Here is a 20,424-nt window from a genome sequence, read left to right on the forward strand (position 1 = left end):
GAACAACGTGATGTTGTTAGAAACCGAGCACAGTATACAGGACAGAGGCAAAGGAGGTTTTCAGATATAGGCATGTACGAAGAGCATCTTTTGACATGCAACATGGCATAGTTAAGTACGCCTTTCAAGCCCCACTAGAGGCGGAGCTTTTTTTCTCCCTTTCTCTTCATTCCCAGTCACCACCTGGCAGCAAAGCAGGGTACATTCAACTCAGAACACTTTCAAACTACAGTCAATCGACTCATGGGACACTGCATCCTAAAGCTCTCAGAAAGGAAAATGTACAATGAATTGGATATGTGAGGCATTGTGTCCAGGTCATGGTTAAATCTGATGTGCTTGGTTCTGTGTTTTTATTCCCGTTGCCTGCTGTTGACAAGACTCTCTCAGTGCTCTTGACTCTCCAGTATTAGCAATATTCAAGCAGTCAAGGGTTACTCCGAGGGAGATTAGGAGAACACAGGGCAGAAGTATCTTCCTTGTACTTTCTTGGTCATCACCGCAGGTCTCTTCTGGACTTTTATGCTTGTTCCTCCAGGGTAGCTTGTGCCTCACGCAGGCAGCATCCAGAGGCTGCGGAGCACAAGAAGCAGGCAGCCATGGACTCTTACTGCCTCTTCGGGCTGAAAGCACTTCTGTCCTCTCCAGGCAGCTCTCAGCTGGCAGGCAGTCTATTCAAGCACAGTTACTCAGAGGTTCGTCTTTGATGGTAGGAGAAACTGACCACAGAATCTGATCAAATGTCCTCAGGAGTACTCGGACACAAGTTCTGCATGGCAAGTAAAGGTCATACATTTTTGCTTGAAGGGCTTCCAGTACATAATCATTTCAGGAGTGTGTTGGGCAGGAACTCAATTGCAGTCAGTGGTGGTGCTAGGGTGGCCACCTCCATCACAGACACAGTTTCATGTCTTAGGCATCTCCGTGTTGTAGTCTTATTCATTGGCCTTACTGATTGAACACTGCTGTTAGCAATAATTTGTATGTGAAACATCAAGGACTGGCAGCAATGTCCATGATGACATGGAGTGAGCTGTTCACCCCTGATGATGCTATCTTTGAAGTTCCTGGCAGTAGCTTACAATGGACAAGGCAGATTTAAGGGCTATTCTCTGAGCTGGTACCTTTGGTGGGAAACTGTGTTGTGTTGGAGCTGGTTGGATGGAGGGCTTTAGGTGAACTCCACCCCAACAACTGGACAGTTTCAAAACATTTACTGCTGGATAAGGCTAGGGGCAGGTGATATGAAACAAAAGAGATCTTCTGGAGCCAGCAAGGAACCAGGGCAACCCAGGTAATAACGAAGACACAACAGTGGGTAGGCAACTCATAAGAGTAAGACCTGGTCCCTCGTGCATACATCACTGGATCCAGGGATCCCAATAGTGTAGCCTGCAGCTTGTAATGGTTGAGTATTTTGGTGGCCACCGTTGCTTTTCAGGGGGAGAAGTTGGTAGTCCACTTCCATGGGGCAAAGAGAAAAAAGTGGTACTCCCTCCAACCAGGGGGGTCACTTGTTAGTCACTAACTCAGATGGGAGGTAATTCCTGTGGATGTTGAATGGGGAGCTTTGCTGGTACCTTATTTCATATCAAATTATTACCAAGCATGAAATATATCTTGAAAGTTGCTTCATGGTGCGGACATAACTAGCGGGCATATTACATCTTACCTATTCTAACTGATCTTCTTTCCTGAACAGGTCTGGCTTATGGGCCCTCCTGAAACCATAACAGTTCTTTGTATTCTGGGGTGAAGTGAGCAAGGCATTCAAGATCATCACACTTAGGTAAGCTGATGTCCAGCCACATGTGGTGTCTTTTTCATTTTTGGGAGAAGGCAGCTATAGGACCCAAATTGCACAAAGGTCTACAGTGTAACATGAACTTTGCCCTTTCTTTTGGAAGCAGCCAGTACAGATTAATCAGTGATTATAAAATATGGCCCCTCTTTCGAGCCTGAGGATTATGGGGGCTGACTAACTATATATATATTTTTGTCTGATAACCTGGCAAGCAGAATATCTACCGTAGATGACACTGACATAAACAAGTTCAGACATTGGAAATGTTGATTCTTCTCTACTTCCATAATCTGTCTATTCGATGAGTGTGTGGTTAAAGTAAACTTAGGTTCTACTCTACTGGTGATGTCATAGGAGTTCCTCGGGGATATATGGTCTGTAAAATGAAATTGTCAACGGGAAACCTGCTCCCTCTTCACTATTCTAATTCCAATCCTAACAACAGTGGGGTAAGTGCATATATTTGGGGTGTCAGATTTTCTATCCTAACTCCGGCCCCTCTAACACTGGTGTAAATGCATATATTTGGGGATGCCAAATTTACTATTCTAACTCTAGTACAACTACCATTGTGGAAACTCCATATCTTTTTTGGGGGAGCACAATTACAATTCTAACTCTTGTGGTGCACATTTTGGGGCAGTGCGTCTATTTGAAGTAATTTCAGGTACATTTAGTATTCCAATGACACAATCAATGTAAAATATTGTATATTTTCATTTTTTTAAATTTACTACATCTCTATTTTTTAAACCATCATATTGTTGCAAACGTTTTAGTGTCTTAAATATATTTTATAAAACTAAATATTCGTTTTTTCATTAAAGGTTTTTGGGAAAAATATTTAAAATTCTAAATGCAAAAAAGATAGATACATGTTATTCATTTTTACACTGTAACACAATCATTAAAAAATATAAATCATTAATTTTACATTTTTAATAAATGAAACATACATTTCATTTACTTTAATTTTGATGTTTGCATTACATTAATTACATAAAACATATTTTGTCAAACAGATATAAAATATGCTGCTAAAGTTAAAAATTATAAACCATTGTTTCAAACATTTCAAAAATGTATATGAATCACATAATTAAACCAGTCAATAAATACTTATTAATTAAACCACTTAATTTAAATATCAATAAACATGCAACTTAATTCATATTTGGTATAAAAGCCCTACTCGTGCAAAACCCCAATAAACCACAGAACCCGAAATAAAAAGACATTATATATATAAAACCAGGGTCTAGTTATTTTGGAATAATAAACATCTGAATTGTACTTTAAGAGCACATGTATCATCTTTGTCAGAGACCATTTTAAAATTGTATAGCCAGTGAGCCACACCGGACAAAAGGTGCCACTCCGATAGTGGTAGCCCGGGGATTGCAGCAGCATGAGAGGATGGGGATATATATATAGTCATGTATACATATTCACTAATTCACTGAAATAAGTGATATCTTTGTTTATAATTTAAAAAAAAAACTTAGCCATTCACTAAAAAACAAAAGTGAAAAAGACATTATAGTTAGGTAAAAATGTCAGTTAAAACATATTGTTTTAAACAAAACCACTGAAATTCACGTTATAGTTATCTAAAGCAATTATAACTTGTGCCATAAAGTAACTACAACTCATGCCCTTGCAATGCACAGCAAATTATCTCACATATATTGCTCATGACATGTTTTATGGCATCATTGATAACATCACTGCAAAGTCTGAAATTACATCATTCATGACAGCATTGCATGGTGGGATGCGAATTATAATTACTTTAGGACACAAGTTATATTTACTTGACATATCTATAACCGGTGAATTTCAGTGGTTTTGTTTGTTTAAAACGATATGTATATATTTATAGTTGTATGATTATTTACAATATAAATTTAACAGAAAAACAACTAAATACATAAGAAACAGTATTAGCTAACACAGTAATCTAGTAATCAATCTGTTGATCTTCACTGTTATTGTAAAACAAAACTATACATTAACCCACACTATAGCCTGCCACAATATCTTTTGATGTCATGATATTTTGACAATAATATTAACCACAAACAATATTTTAGAGTCCAATTTTAGGATTCTTGTTGTCCCAGTGATCCTCCTCCAACTACAGGTTGGCCAACTTTCTTCCACTCTAGGAGAGTTTGGGCCAAGAACTGTTAAAAGTAGGAGGGGCAGTAGTTACAAGGAGGAATACACGTCTCAATTCGGTTAATGGTCATGAGCTTCCGCGGTTTCCCAAACCCCTTCTATATACCTTGGTGCTCCATTGCTCAGTGTCAATGGTGCATTCTTGTTTGGTGGCAGAGGTTTCATGTGTAAAATCTCTGGGAGATGTAGTATGAATTCATTTTCAATTGAACAAGGTGGTAACAAATACCTGATTCTGACAATTACATAACAAATTTCATTTGGATGAGGAATACTACAGTGCAGACTTTCTAAAGTTCACAAAATGCAGCACTGTACGAAAATCAAATATGTTGAATTGAGGAACCAGACATAAATTGCACAGCCCTGTATTTCAGTGCATCACTCCAGTGTGATCATTAGTCACACAAAAGCAAATAATGCTGTGGCCACAGTTTGCAGTTTATCATTTTCCGTTGTCGTTTTTGTACTCAAGGCACACCCATGCATGCAACTGTCTACACAACAGTTTCTTGCTACCTGTCCAAATACAATGTAGCGCTATATTGATACTTTAAGCTCAAAAAACCTTTTGCACACAAAAGTTGATTTGCTTTGTCACATGAGTGCCAGCAGAAAACTTAAGTAAATCTTGTCCTTGATTTATTGAAGTACATCCGGGCTCCTCCATCTCACCTGACAATGTGCTCGCAGACATCCTGAGTGGGAGTATTCTGGAACAGACGCTATTGGACTTTCCATGCAAAACATTACAGAGACATTCTCATACCCAAAGTCATACATAATGCAGTGCTTCATTTGAGCCAGTGGTTTCCTTTATTGTCAACACTAGCTCTTATAGTTGCCTGCCACATGGTGGCGCCGTTTGTTGGATTTTGTGAGGAGCACGACAACAGTTGTTTAATAATTAAATATGCATTCAAGTCAATAAATACCTGCCGCCCAAAGCTATAAGAATAGCTGGGAGGCACAGATTAGTCATTTTTAATGTATATTTAGAGTCTGAGTTGTCACACTTGTATGCGTGTGATAGTTAGTTGTGATGGTGCTAACGCGTCCCTTTATGACCAATTTACTCACTTTGGGACTCGTTTTAGGCCAATGAATCTTTTGACCCTGATTGAAGACACCTTAGGACGAGATAGCTAATCAACATGTCAATCAATATGTCAATAATGTTATCAATATTTATTACAACAATGCATTTCACCTTAGTCAATGACATTTAATTAAACTCAAGACACCACCATGACCTTTCAGTCATGAATAACCACACCAGTTTAGTATGAATTTTGTGATATTTATTCCCTATTGATTACAATTCTACTAGTAAGTTTATTAGTCTCAAAACCAAATGGCAACTCTGATAAGATTTCATCAAAGCAAGAATCACGAACATCAGAACATAACAAGGCTTGAACATAGGCTATCCTTAGCAGAGTATCACTAGCACGTTATTCAACAAAGCATAGATTCAGTCATTTGTCTATTTGCGTCCGTTTAGTGAACCCCTTAACTAACCTCGAATTAGCATTGGCATGTTGGGCTTCATGCAAAACAATTTAGTAACACCAATTTGGAAAACATCTAGCTATGGTCTCTGTCAAAAGAAAAGCAGTTGGTACCTAGAAAGGAAAAGCAAACAGACAATCACAATTTCATTGTCATATAGTTACCCTCCAAGTTTGGGTCAGCACTCAGGTTCTGTCTTCGTCTTCAGGACATCAGTTGGTTCGCCATCAGTCAGGAACTCAGCTCAGGTAAAAGGGCACTTCCCTCATAAGGAGGTAAAGTGTAAATGGGCAATCTAAGGGCAAGGATGGTTCTAACTAAAATTATCAAGTCACTAGTCAAAGTGACAAAGTGTCTGGATCATAGCAATTCGATTCCGCATCTCCCCTAGTCTCTCCTAGTCTCCTTTTCTCCATTCTGATTTACTTCCTGGTGTCAAGGGTTTTTATCTCCTTTTCGTTGTACATTCCCCTAAAATTTGATTGGACAAAGGGTTGCACCCCACTATCTTTAACCAATTAACTTTACATTAGGTCATCGAATTTGTCACCCCATAACAGTTCTCATGCATTTTATTGGTCCTTATGATTGACGTGTTTAGAGGTAGAATGTCCGGTATGATTTCATCCTTTTGTAATTCTTTGCGCATCTTCGGTCAGTGGCTCCATTGTCTGTACCGGTTCAGGCGACCTTGTACCTAACACTAATCTACGCTGTTGCATTCAGTTAAAATATTTCTACAAGCAAGACGAACTTCATGAGAACAGATCTACTATAGTTACATTCAGCTTCTAGTTTGAAGAAAAAAAAAACAAGAGTTCATGTCCTTTAGCAAGTCAGCACACTGCACGTTTAGAAAAACACATTTAATATGAGAGTCAGGCAGCTAGGCCTCGACTCATGCTAACTAAGGCCTAATAGATTTATTAACAAACTTTAGCAACTTAACCATTAATAATTAGTATAAAATCATCTTTTACTGTAATAATTCATCAACATTAGTCATTTTCATTAGTCCCCGTATACATTGGTGGCCACTCCCCGAGCGTACGTTTTAGCAAAACATATTAATACATTTTCTATGCAGCATTATTATACATTAGTTCATAAACATTTAGGGGGTCATTTTAACCCTGGCGGTCAGAGACCGCCAGGGCTTAAGTGGCGTCTGTACCGCCAACAGGCTGGCGGTATGGAGACCCATATTTTGACTGCGGCGCTACGCACCGCCGGGGCCGGCGGTTTCCCGCCGTTTTAGCCCCGGCGGTGATAATCTGCCAGGGCAGCCCTGGGGATTATGACTCCCCTACCGCCAGCCTGTTTCTGGCGGTTTGCACCGCCAGGAAGAGGCTGGCGGTAAGGGGAGTCCTGGGGCCCCTGCACTGCCCATGCCACTGGCATGGGCAGTGCAGGGGCCCCCTAACAGGGCCCGTGCAGCTTTTCACTGTCTGCATACAGTGAAAAGCGCGACGGGTGCTACTGAACCCGTCGCACGGCCGGAACACCGACGGCTCCATTTGGAGCCGGCTCCTATGTTGCGGCCGCATCCCCGCTGGGCCGGCGGGCGTAAACTAGGTTTGCGCCCGCCGGCCCAGCGGGGATGTTGTAATGGGGACCGCGGGAGTGCGGCCGCATTGGCGGCCGCACAGCGGTTACAGTTTGGCAGGCGGCGGCAGCCGCCCGCCAAGCTTGTAATGACCCCCTTAATGTTAATATTAATTAGATAAGCTACTGGTAGATCTTTGGGAAGACTATCCCCAAATAACATGTCCCATACCATCCTTTAGGAAGACGGTAATAAGCGTTAAGCCCACAAATATAGAAGATCCCAGGGATCGCTGGATCCTGTCCATTTAACATGAATGTCCATTTACTCTGAAACAAAAACACATTCCTGCATTCACTTGTTCCCACAATTAAAGTGTCATGCTCAGATTTTGGCCTATATATACAAAGCCTACCTACATGTAATGCATCTATAGCTAATTTGCCTTGTGTCTTTATAGCGGTGTAAGCATAGTCATTTGCAATTGTGCGTTTTTCTAACCCTTTTTCTAGCCTTTCTTTCAATGCTTTGCGTCTATCATCAGTGTGATCTAAGAAGCTCTTCTCTACAGGCGTTAGTAAGCAGGTTAGATTGTTGCGATGCGCATAAGCTGTCCCAAATGTCAGTGTCGGCTCAAAGAAACACCTAACTAATTTTATGCTATGCTCTTTAGCTAACTTGTTCAGAAACTCAATCACAGGCACAAAAGAAAACACTACATCTAAGTTACAATAAAAATATTGCGCATGTTCTTGATTATAGAATCTTGTTAATAGCAAACTACAGCTTATCCCGTAGGTTAGAGGCAGGCTATGATAAGTAACCCCTTCTTGTACTGATGAAGGAATCTTTGTGCACACATAACAGTTTCACGCATCCATAGTATCAACATACTCATTCAGCAAGCGATAGAAGACATTAGTAGACAATTCCCCTTTTGAATTAGTTCCTGCATGTAAGTATTTTGTATCCTGCTCAAACTTCTCCCACGGTGTTAATGTAGCAGTCTCAGAATTTGAAGCATTGTTAGTCACTTTCTTATCTATCCATGGCATTCCCACTATCACACCTATAATTTTTATTGCACATACAATACCTAGAATGACACTCAACCAACCACACATCCTACCCTTTCTTCTCTTGGTATAACCCATAATCTGTAAAGAATCAGATAGCAGAAAAATACAAAGCAAACAATCAACTTGAGGACGATATAAAAGCCCCCCCCCCTTTTTTTTCCTTAATGCAAAGTCTCTCTCTCTCTGCAAATATTAACAGCGTATCACTCACTCCAGGACCCTTTTTGTCAAATCAGGTTTAGTAATTTGTCATAATCGGTTTTTCAAAGTCAATTCAGGTTTTCAGTGTCACATCCGGTAATTTATCAGTCTCTTTTCTCAGCTTCTCAGCCTTCAATTTCAATTTTAATTTAACACAGTCTCTTTCTAAAGTTGAATTCAGGTGCTGTAGTATTGACCTGGTACCTCTCGATCAAAACAGAACGCCAAGAATTCTTGTTGCCATTCAGCTGATGTTGCGTATGCCCATTCAGGACCTGCGTACCTCCTGTTTGCAACTCTTTTTCTTTTCAGTCTGCGTTCACTTTGCAACTCTCCTTCACTGAGATCCTCTTTTCTGGTTGTATCAACTTCTTCCTCTATTGTATCTCCAGGGACCACTTTCTCTATTGCAGCTTGTGGCTCCGGCCAGTTATCTCCTTTATGTGTTTTCTTCCTGCTTGGCCTTTCAGAACGTTGAACAGCGCCCTCCTCTTATGCTATGGTGTTTTCTCTTGACGGACCTGCAAGTGGCTCAGGGGGAGTTGATGTACCTTGGTCTCCCTCTGCTTCTTCCCCCTCGTCTTCAGGGTCTCTTACGGGCTCAACTTCAAACCTGTATCCGTCTACTTCTGGGAGAACCTCTCTTTGCCTCGGTTCTCCTGCTGCCTCCGCTGAGATAGGCTCACTGTCACCTCTCTCGAACTCGTTCACTATTTCAGGGACTAAGCCGTCCTCAGTGGGCTCTCCTTCATTCTCAGTTCCCCTTTGAATACTCTCCGGCCCTGATACTTCCTTTTCTGCAGTTGTTTTGGACACTTCAAGTTCCTCATCAGTTGGACACGTCACCTTCTTTGTGTGACTGGCATGTATCCAGTTTGGAACGCCTGCACATTTCACAGCAGTGGTTGTTGTCAGTATTACTTGATATGGCCCCTTCCAACGCGGCTCCAAACACGACTTCCTCACATGTTTCTTGACAACCACCTAGTCACCAGCCTTCAGGGTGTGACCTGGATCACTGATCGGTGGCAATGGGGTAGCCTCCACCTGGTGAGAAAAAAAGCAGACCACATCAGCCAGACCCTTGCAGTAGTCCAACACCATATCATCTGTGATATTCACAAGAGCATTTCCAGGCACTGCGGGTAATCTCATAGCTCGACCCATCAGTATCTCATGGGGAGACAGTCCTGTTTTCTTGTCAGGTGTATTTCTCATTGACATCAGCACTAAGGGCAATGCATCTGGCCACTTCAAATTGGTAGCCTCGCACATTTTTGCCATTCTCGGCTTCAAGGTACCATTCATCTGTTCCACTAGTCCTGATGCTTCAGGGCAATAGCTACAATGCAGCTTCTGCTCAATGTCCAATGCAGCACACAAGAGCTTAATCACCTCATTGTCGAAGTGTCTGCCCCTATCTGATTCTAAAGAGATCGGGAATCCAAAACGTGGTATTAACTCCCTAAGCAACAGCTTTGCTACTGTGAGGCTGTCATTTCTACGTGTAGGGTATGCTTCAATCCAATGACTGAAAACACACACAAATCCCAACACATACCTCAAGCCTCCACATACAGGCATCTCAATAAAATCCATTTGCATCTTGCTAAACGGACCTCCAGCTCTCCCTATGTGGCTCAAAGTCACCACGGTCCCTTTCCCTGCATTCATCTGTTGACAGATGATACACCTGTGACAGATAACCTCTGCGGCTTGTCTGAATTTCGGATTGAACCAATCGATTTTAAACAACCTGATCATTGCGTCTCTCCCAAGATGTGCTTGACCATGGTAAAACCTTGCAAACTGTGACAAAAGACTGTTTGACAAAACCATTTTCCCCTCCTCTGAAACCCACAAGTCATCAGACCTTTGTATACATTGCATTCTCTGCCAGGAACGTTTTTCCTCTCTGCTAGCACTACCCTGCAGTGATCTTAACTCATCTAATGTATCAGCCACTCCTAATGCAAAGTTTAGACAGGTTTCATTTTCAGTTTCCGGTAACAATTCCCACTGATCCTTGAACGATATACAGTTCATTGCGCAAAACCTTGCGACTTGATCTGCATAACCGTTTCCCATTGACACAAAGGCGGTCATTCTGACTGCGGCGGTCGGCGGTCGCCGCCCGCCAAGCGGTTCCCGCCGAAAGACCGCGGCGGCCATTCCGGCTTTCCCGCGGGGCCGGCGGGTGACCGCCAGAAGACCGCCGGCCGGCCCAGCGGAACAGCCCCTTCAACAATGAAGCCGGCTCGGAATGGAGCCGGCGGAGTTGAAGGGGTGAGATGGGTGCAGTGGCACCCGTCGCGATTTTCACTGTCTGCTAAGCAGACAGTGAAAATCTCTGTGGGGCCCTGTTAGGGGGCCCCTGCACTGCCCAAGCCAGTGGCATGGGCAGTGCAGGGGCCCCCAGGGGCCCCACGGCACCCGTTCCCGCCATCCTGGTTCTGGCGGTGGACACCGCCAGAAACAGGCTGGCGGGAAGGGGGTCGGAATCCCCATGGCGGTGCTGCAAGCAGCGCCGCCATGGCGGGTTCCCTGGGCCAGCGGGAAACCGCCGGCTCCCCTTTTCCGACCGCGGCTTTACCGCCGCGGTCAGAATCGCCCAGGAAGCACCGCCAGCCTGTTGGACCGCCAAGGTCAGAATGACCCCCAAAGTCTTGTGACTTAACGTGAGCATTGCATTTCACCACGGCAATTTCAAGAGGTAACTGAATCGCATGCAACAAATCCTTAATCTTTTCGCCAGTTTTCACTGGTGAACCAGAAGAGGTCATGAAACCCCTCTTTGACCACAATTGACCAAAATCATGCACAATTCCAAATCCATATCTGCTGTCAGTATAGATAGTGACTTTCAGGTTTTCAGCTGCGTGGCATGCCTTAGTAAGGGCAATTAATTCAGCCACTTGTGCAGATGACACCCTTTCGAGCCAGGAGGCTTCTAAAATACCGGTGATACACACGGCATACCCAGCTCTCAGTACTCCTAATGAATCTCTCAAGCATGAACCATCAACAAACATGATGTAGTCTTTTTCTTCTAATTTTGTGTCTTTGATGTCAGGTCTTGGTTTGGTGCATAGTTCTGTTACCTCAAGACAATCACGTTCTACTTCCTCAGCATTATTAATCTCAGCATTTTCAACAGGAAGTAAAGTTGCCGGGTTCAACACAGTACATCTCTTGAGAGAAACGTTTGGCGACCCCAGAATGATTGTTTCGTATTTAGTTAACCTAGCATTTGTCATATGCTGAGTCTTGGTTCGTGTTAACAGAATTTCAACTGAATGTGGAACCATTACTGTTAAGGAATGTCCCATCACTATGCCTTCACACTGTGTGAGGCTCTGACCAACTGCTGCAACTGCGCACAAACAACCCGGTAAGGCTGCTGCGACTGGGTCCAAAGTAGCTGAAAAATATGCTACTGGGCGGTTTGCACCTCCATGGACCTGTGTTAAGACAGACAAAGAACAAGCATCACGTTTATGACAAAACAGTAGGAAAGGCTTTGTGTAGTCAGGCATACCTAAAGCTGGTGCCCTGCACATGCATTCTCTCAACTCCATGAATGCCTCTATCTCTTTCTCGGACAAGATTATGGTACCCGGGTCATCCTGAACTTCCTTGCCTGTCAGTTTCACTAATGGTTTAGAGATAATCGAGAAGTTGTGAATCCACTGACTACAGTAGCCCACCATTCCCAAAAACATTCTGACATCTCTCTTTGTTGTCGGGGGATTCATCTGCATTATGACTGTCACCCTTTCTTTTGATATTCTCCTGGAGCCCTTCTCAATCAAGTGACCTAAGTACTTTACCTCTTACTGACAGCACTGCAGCTTCTTTGGGGACACTTTATGTCCGTTCTTTCCCAAATGGTTCAGTAAGGCAATTGTCATACCTACAGTCGTCTTTTGTTCTGGACGCAATCAACAAATCATCAGTGTACTGTACCAGAGTCGAACTGAAAGGCAGTTCCAATGACTCCAAGTCCTTCTTCAATATCTGATTGAGGATCTAAGGTGACTCAGACAACCCTTGAGGAATTCTGCACCAACTGTACACCTTGTCCAGGAATTTGAAACTGAAAAGAAATAGGCTGTCCTAATGAAGAGGCACCGAAAAGAATGCTTGAGACAGGTCCACAACTGTGAACCACTCTGCATCACACGGAACCTGAAACATGATTACTGCTGGATTTGGCACTATGGGGCAGCATTTTACCACAATCTCATTTATTTTCCTCAAGTCTTGCACAATCCGAACCTTCCCACAAGGCTTTTTCAGACCCATTATTGGTGAGTTACACGGGCTGCTCAATACCTCCTTCAGAACCCCTTGTTTCACAAAGTCTGCAATTATCTGTGATACCTGAATGAGGACATCTTGTGCCATGTGGTACTGCGGTATTTGGGGAAACACTGCATTCGGCTTTACCTGTACTTTAACCGGTTCTACTCCTTTTATCAGTCCCACTTCTTTTCCTGTCAGGTCCCACACTTTCTCTGTCACTGTTCCCTGCAACTCAGCTGGTAGGTCAGTCACTGTAAGCATAGGGAATAGAGTTATCAAAGGGTATTCCTCATTTGCAGTCTCCGTTTCTAACTCTAGAAACTGACCATCGTCCCCTTCATCATCACTGTTTGTCTGCACCTCAATCCCCTCATTGGAACAGGTAATTGAACACCTTGTTTTGCACAATAAGTCTCTTCCCAGTTGGGATACTGGACTAGAATCACAGACTACAAATTTATGTAATCCCTGGAAATTTCCAATCTCAATTTGGACTGGGTCTGTAATCGGGTTTGTCAAATACTGATTTGCTACTCCTACCACCCTTATGGTACGTCCTGAAAGTGGTAATTTCGGAACCTCCGCACTGACTGTAGAGCGCGTAGCTCCCGTGTCAACCAGGAATGAAACCTTGTGACCCATCACCTTTCCCTCTACATAGGGTCCCCTCTGGTCTACTTCTAGGGACGCTGCAAGCCTGCACTCCTCACTGTCTGAACAATCATCCGACCATTCATCATTTATTCCATCCTCACCACGCAATGGGAACTGTTGTACTGTATTATTTTGACTCATCATTTGGCCTGTGACCTGTTGAGGAAGCATCACCTGTTGCTGTCCCATTGAAGCTAATGGCATTTGCATTTGCTGTCTAGGTACCATGGGAACCTGCTGTTGTACCTGCTGCATTTGTGCTGCTTGGACACGCGGCATTTGTATTTGCTGCACGGGCTGTAACCCCTGCATCTGAACCATGTTATTCTGGAAGTTTTGATTTTGGCCCCTCATCTTTGGAGCCCTCACATTTTGAAATGTACTGACATCACTGCTTTGTTGAACAACACCATCCTGCACCACCATGGGGAATTCCCGCTTCCAGTGCCCCACGCCCCGCACGCGTGACATGGTGACACCTTTTTCATCCCCTGCACATCATTTTGAACCACAACAATATTTAGGTTTGGACCACCATTCACAAAACCTCGACCACTCAGTTGTGCCTGAAACATGCCATTCCCTTGCGGTTGCTGCTGTACCATCTGCTGGATTCCATTTCCCTGCATACCTGCCTGCGCTGCCTCAATCTGCATCACCATCACTTTCTCCTTCAACTTTCTCTGCTTCAGCTCAATCTCGTCACTGCAGTATTTTGCATACTGCAACACCTCATCAATCGGCTTTGCTTGCCAACAGATCAAATGATTCTTAATCATCTGGCTAATCTCTGGTCTCAGCCCTTCAACAAATCTGAACACAAGATGATTCATGTCTTTCGATTCTATGGTCTCAGTGCCACTGTAGTGTTTGAACGCTTTCAACAATCTCTCATAGTAAGCATGAATTGACTCTTTGGCCTCCTGTGAGGGTCAATCGATTTTCAGCCAATCAGTCACCTTCGGCGACATTTCCTGCTTCAAAAACTCAATCACTTTATGATAGTACTTCATCACCTCCTCAGATGGTGCTCCAGTCACCTTATCCCTTGCCGGTTCTTGTGTCGGCCAATCCACAACTCTCTTGCACTCAAGCCATAAGTCAGGTGGAACGTTGATCTCAAACAAGGTATTCAAGTCCTCCCAAAGACATTTCGCAAGCTTCACAAACCTGTCCGTCTGCTGGTACCACTCTATCGGCTTCTCCCTCAACCTGGGATAATCATTTGTGAATGATAGGATGTCACCTCTAGACCATGGTACATGGACCAAAACCCCTCCGGCTGTTTCTCTCATTGGTAGCATCTTTACTGTCCCCGTGTCCGGAGCGGCTTTATCCTGCTTTGGTTCCGGACTATCACTCTTTTCTTTATCTCTTTTCTTTGCCCATCTGCCTTCCCATTTCTCTAAGGCTCCCCAGATTTGCGCACTTTGCAGTATTTCTTTAAGATGCGCTTTCATTCCGGTAGACCTCATGTGATCAAAATCTTTAGAGTCGAAGTCTAACCTGTAGCTTCTTTTCAAATGTTTAGTATTCTCAATGTCTATGTCATATTTGTCAGCCAGGTTTGCCAACCTCTGGTGCACTTTGCCCACTTCTTTAGTGATTTTGGGGCACAGATACCTCAATTCTGCTTCTGTGTATGACTCTAATCTGTTCACCCCCATTGTTCCTTCCACTAGTTCAGCAGCTTCCATACCCAGTCTTACAAAGTTTAAGTATTCACCTTCTCTGACCTCTCTGCGGTCGCTGCAGTAGTTTGTGAAGCATTGGTCTTTTCTAACCACTCATTTAACTGTTGCACGGAAAAGCCTTGCAACGAAATGTTTCCTGACTGCATCAATGGTGACTGTGTAGTATCTGTACTCAGTGTCTGTGGGGCTAGCACACTTAGCCCAGCTTGTCTCATTGCCTCTAAAGAAGCCCCAATCGGACTAAGGTCTAACAGAGATCTGAGTCCTTCTACTGCCTGTTCTCTTGGTGTCATTGGTTGGGGAGTTCCTGTGAACCCTCCTCTTATTATCTCTTGGGTCCTCACTCCCTGATCACATGTGCCAGGCTTACCTTGCGCATACAGCGGTACTGGTGGGCCAACAGTAATTGGTAATGAAATGGCAGCTGGTGTCTGAGCTGGTCCCAAACCCCGTGGAGCACTAACTCCCAAAGCTTGGCTCATCGTGGATGCTGCAGGTACTGACTGCGGTCCTGCCACTGGATTGTAACCCGGAATCAGCTGTTGCTGCGGCTGGGGCAGCCATTGCGGAGTTGGCTCAATCTGCACTAGCTTTGATCTCGTGTATATCAGATCAGGCGGCACCATCAGACTTGTACATGTCTCTAGTACTGGGACGTCTGGATAGAGCCTCTGTATCGGCGGTGGTTGCAACTGGATCTGCGTGTCTGGTGCAGTGGGTACACTGACACCATTTTCTATCAAAACTGTATCACTTGTCTGCACTGTACTTGTAATTCCCTTACTCTGTGCCGGATCCTCAGGACCCGCACTAGTGCTCGGAGCAGTGTCATTTATAGCATATGGTGGCGGGCGGTCATGTAACAACTGATTAAGAAACTCCTCATCGTCAGAATCATCCTCATCTACCCAAGATCTTTGAGTCTCTTTTTGCTTTCTAGAGCCCTTGTCTGTCTTACAGGTGGCTTTCTTTCCCTGTGTCTCATCTTCCTGGGTTATTGCCGGAAACAGTTTAAGCCCGTCAACTATTTCCCTTCTCCACATTCTGCTCTCATTGTCCCATCTAGCCTCAGCTAAAGTCTTTTCTGCCCTTTTCATTCGCCTTTCAAGTCTTTGCTGTCTTTGTCGTATGGCCATTAAATCCCAAACTGCTAATGCCTCGTACTGAGCTGGTCTCGGAGGTGACTTTTGCACACTTAACATCCACCTCAAGTTCTCTAAGATTCTTGTATTGAACATTCCATGTTCTGGAAAAGCTAAACATCCCTCTTTCTCTGTTAATTTGCGCCACTGTTTCATCCAAAGGCATGGCGCGACTCCCTTTTCCTCCATTACAATATAAGCTGGAGTACCCTCAGGCGGTGTAGGCTCCCCTTCACTCGCCCTAACATATACGTCTCCCTTCAAAGCACTCTTTAGCCTTGAAAAACTTCATTTTTGCGTCTTTTATTCTGTTTTAAACCTGATCAGAAAGTGACTTTAATTCCCAGAACACTCTTCACCCACCTTTCTCAACCTATTGCCTCTCACGGACGGCTGCCAATCCGTGCGCGACCCTTCTCTGCAACTGACCTATCCCAGCGCGGCACCACTGACGTCACACTCACACACACTGCAGCTGATAAAGTCTTGCGGCTTGTGCTCCTCACACTGGATTCACACCAAACTAATGCAATATTTTGCAAGCACCTTTATCAACAATAACTCAAATTTGCAGCTTTACTACAGGAAGGGTACAGAATCGCTTCAGAACTTTACAGAGATTTCACTTGAAACCTCAGCCGCTACTCTCTCCTTCTCAGCTCCTGCACTCGCAAGCAGAATTCGACCCGCAAATCCTACTCTCGACTTGTCAACGGTTTGTTCTAGTGCACTTTAGAACTTGCCAAATCTCCATCAAAGGCTTCACTCACACACTTTGACTCAAACTCGACTTGTCAACCACGCCCGATTGACCTATTAAACCGCACAAATTACAACATAAACCCAAGTGTCTCCTACACTTGTCAATATACTCCGGAGTCTTAGACCACGACGGGTCCGTACATCACCAACCAACCAGGTGGATAATTTTTTAGCACAAAGCGCCACACTCACATGAAGTATGCCGACTTCCCTACTCTCATACTGCGGAGTACGCCCACTCCTACTAAAACAACATTACCTGGCCTAAACACACAAACTTCACCTGCAATATGCATAAGCTGAGCAAGCGCCAATTCTATATCACACATGCTAAAACGCCGAGAACATTCCCAACTCACTTAGGCAGGCTCCGTGATTCAATGGGAATTTAGAAACACATCATACCTCCAATTTGCATTATCTCAAAAAACTAAATTAAACAATGATTCTCCGTCATAGGGCCCCAAAGGGCCAAACCGTCGCTCTGCTACCAGATCTGCTAACGCGTCCCTTTATGACCAATTTACTCACTTTGGGACTCGTTTTAGGCCAATTAATCTTTTGACCCTGATTGAAGACACCTTAGGACGAGATAGCTAATCAACATGTCAATCAATATGTCAATAATGTTATCAATATTTATTACAACAATGCATTTCACCTTAGTCAATGACATTTAATTAAACTCAAGACACCACCATGACCTTTCAGTCATGAATAACCACACCAGTTTAGTATGAATTTTGTGATATTTATTCCCTATTGATTACAATTCTACTAGTAAGTTTATTAGTCTCAAAACCAAATGGCAACACTGATAAGATTTCATCAAAGCAAGAATCACGAACATCAGAACATAACAAGGCGTGAACGTAGGCTATCCTTAGCAGAGTATCACTAGCATGTTATTCAACAAACATAGATTCAGTCATTTGTCTATTTGCTTCCGTTTAGTGAACCCCTTAACTAACCTCGAATTAGCATTGGAATGTTGGGCTTCATGCAAAATAATTTAGTAACACCAATTTGGAAAACATCTAGCTATGGTCTCTGTCAAAAGAAAAGCAGTTGGTACCTAGAAAGGAAAAGCAAACAGACAATCACAATTTCATTGTCATATAGTTACCCTCCAAGTTTGGGTCAGCACTCAAGTTCGGTCTTCGTCTTCAGGACATCAGTTGGTTCGCCATCAGTCAGGAACTCTGCTCAGGTAAAAGGGCACTTCCCTCATAAGGAGGTAAAGTGTAAATGGGCAATCTAAGGACAAGGATGGTTCTAACTAAAATTATCAAGTCACTAGTCAAAGTGACAAAGTGTCTGGATCATAGCAATTCGCATCAGTATCTCCCCTAGTCTCTCCTAGTCTCCTATTCTCCATTCTGATTTACTTCCTGGTGTCAAGGGTTTTTATCCCCTTTTCGTTGTACATTCCCCTAAAATTTGATTGGACAAAGGGTTGCACCCCACTATCTTTAACCAATTAACTTTACATTAGGTCATCGAATTTGTCACCCCATAACAGTTCTCATGCATTTTATTGGTCCTTATGATTGACGTCTTTAGAGGTAGAATGTCCGGTATGATTTCATCCTTTTGTAATTCTTTGCGCATCTTCAGTCAGTGGTTCCATTGTCTGTACCGGTTCAGGCAACCTTGTACCCAACATTAATCTACACTGTTGCTAAAATATTTCTACAAGCAAGACGAACTTCATGAGAACGGATCCACTATAGTTACATTCAGCTTCTAGTTTGAAGAAAAAAAACAAGAGTTCATGTCCTTTAGCAAGTCAGCACACTGCACGTTTAGAAAAACACATTTAATATGAGAGTCAGGTAGCTAGGCCTCGACTCATGCTAACTAAGGCCTAAAAGATTTATTAACAAACTTTAGTAACTTAACCATTAATAATTAGTATAAAATCATCTTTTACTGTAAGAATTCATCAACATTAGTCATTTTCAGTCCCCGTATACATTGGTGGCCTCTCCCCGTGGGCACATTTCAAGCGCACATTTTAGCAAAACATATTAATACATTTTCTATGTAGCATTATTATACATTAGTTCATAAACATTTCATGTTAATATTAATTATATAAGCTACGCTCTCTCAATGATACTATCATTGGTAGTACTAGTGGGGGCAATGAGTGGTGCATACTGCAGTGGCCTCCTGGGAAGTGCCCTGGCACTTATTTTTTTTCAAAATAAGTATTTGGAAATCACATGACTGGAGAGACGCTGACCTGGTAATAAGGAGTTGTATGATAACCTTACTGGATAATGGGGAATTGCAAGAGAAGTGGTGCGTTCTAAAATGTCTCCATTTCAGCCGTGAGGTGCACATCATTCCTGTTTTTTTTTTATTTGACTTCTGGTATTTGTTTGTTTCTCATTATAAATGCAGGCCCACGGGTACCAGAATTCAAAGTGAAAGCCACTGACGTAAGCGCTACTGTCATAAGGCCCAGGGCATCTAGAAGGCGCCAGGGAAGATAATACAGAAACGGTTGCCAAATGAATCCCTGTAATCAGAGACATTATGTTCCAGCCTTGAACACCCATTTAAAAATCCAGGGCATAATGCAAGCTGTAAATTTGATTGAATGAAATTGAAGCAATTGCACAGAAGTTCTAGAATATAATGGCTCGGAAAAGGAAAAAATGGACTGGAATATGGTGCCCCGAGTGAGGCAGTTTTACCTGTTAGCTTTAAGAAGAAACTATCTGATGCCTTTGAGCACTTCACTCGACAGCACATCAAACTTGCCTCTTTCATCAACACTTAACCCAGATTTACCAAGATTTGCACAGTGCTGAGCAGAAATCTGCACGTGTTGAAGCACAACAGACATTTGCCTGCTCCATATTTACTGCTCATCAAGCGTTGATGATATCATCACTCATGCTCACATAAATATAACATGTTTGCAAGGCCAGACTGGCCGTACCAGGCATCGTGCATTTCCCCTGGAGGCTGGAAGTGTGGAGGGTGCTTTTTGTTACTGGGGGCGGTTTTGTAGCAGTTCAGCATATTGTAAAAGCACTGCAGAGTTCCTTGTATATCCAACAGTTTTCAGGAAACAAGAAAAGTACCAAGATAACTCTGGTGACTATACTGTACCTGCAGGAGAAAGATCCGAGTTTTGTCTAGTGGCAGTTTTGAGAAGGTTAAAATACCTGCTACAAAGAATGTGTACTATGCAGAACACTGAGCAGTATTTTATATGCAATGATCAGCGGGATACTGCTTTTGTCACAGAGATCCTTTTTTTGTTGTGCAGTTCTTAAGTTACAGACATAATCTAGCCCAGTGAGCTATGAACTTCCATCAACAAGCTGCATGCAAACTGTATGGTACAGGTTGGAAAGTTATGTTTTTTCCAGCCTTTAATTATCCTAATTTTGCTAAAAAAGGGTCTGTTTTGGTAGAAAGAAATTATTAGTAAAGTCAAACCTAACCACTAAGTTACGTTCTGAACCTTGAGTTTATTCTTCCCCAGACCAAGCACTCTTAAAATGCCTACCAGTATGGATGACAT

The 20,424-nt window shown here is 43.1% G+C and overlaps 1 protein-coding gene across 3 annotated transcripts in view; it reads left to right on the forward strand.

Moving 5' to 3' along the window:
• HR (HR lysine demethylase and nuclear receptor corepressor) overlaps window positions 1-20,424 on the forward strand; it is a 316,649-nt gene that overhangs the window by 74,155 nt on the left and 222,070 nt on the right. For all 3 annotated transcript variants that reach the window (XM_069213971.1, XM_069213973.1, XM_069213972.1), the window contains exon 2: window positions 1,703-1,789. The gene's annotated coding sequence lies outside the window, so the exon portion shown is untranslated. The remainder of the gene's footprint in view (window positions 1-1,702; window positions 1,790-20,424) is intronic.

The sequence above is a fragment of the Pleurodeles waltl genome, chromosome 11 (assembly GCF_031143425.1).
Source record: "Pleurodeles waltl isolate 20211129_DDA chromosome 11, aPleWal1.hap1.20221129, whole genome shotgun sequence".
Taxonomy (NCBI): Eukaryota; Metazoa; Chordata; class Amphibia; order Caudata; family Salamandridae; genus Pleurodeles; species Pleurodeles waltl.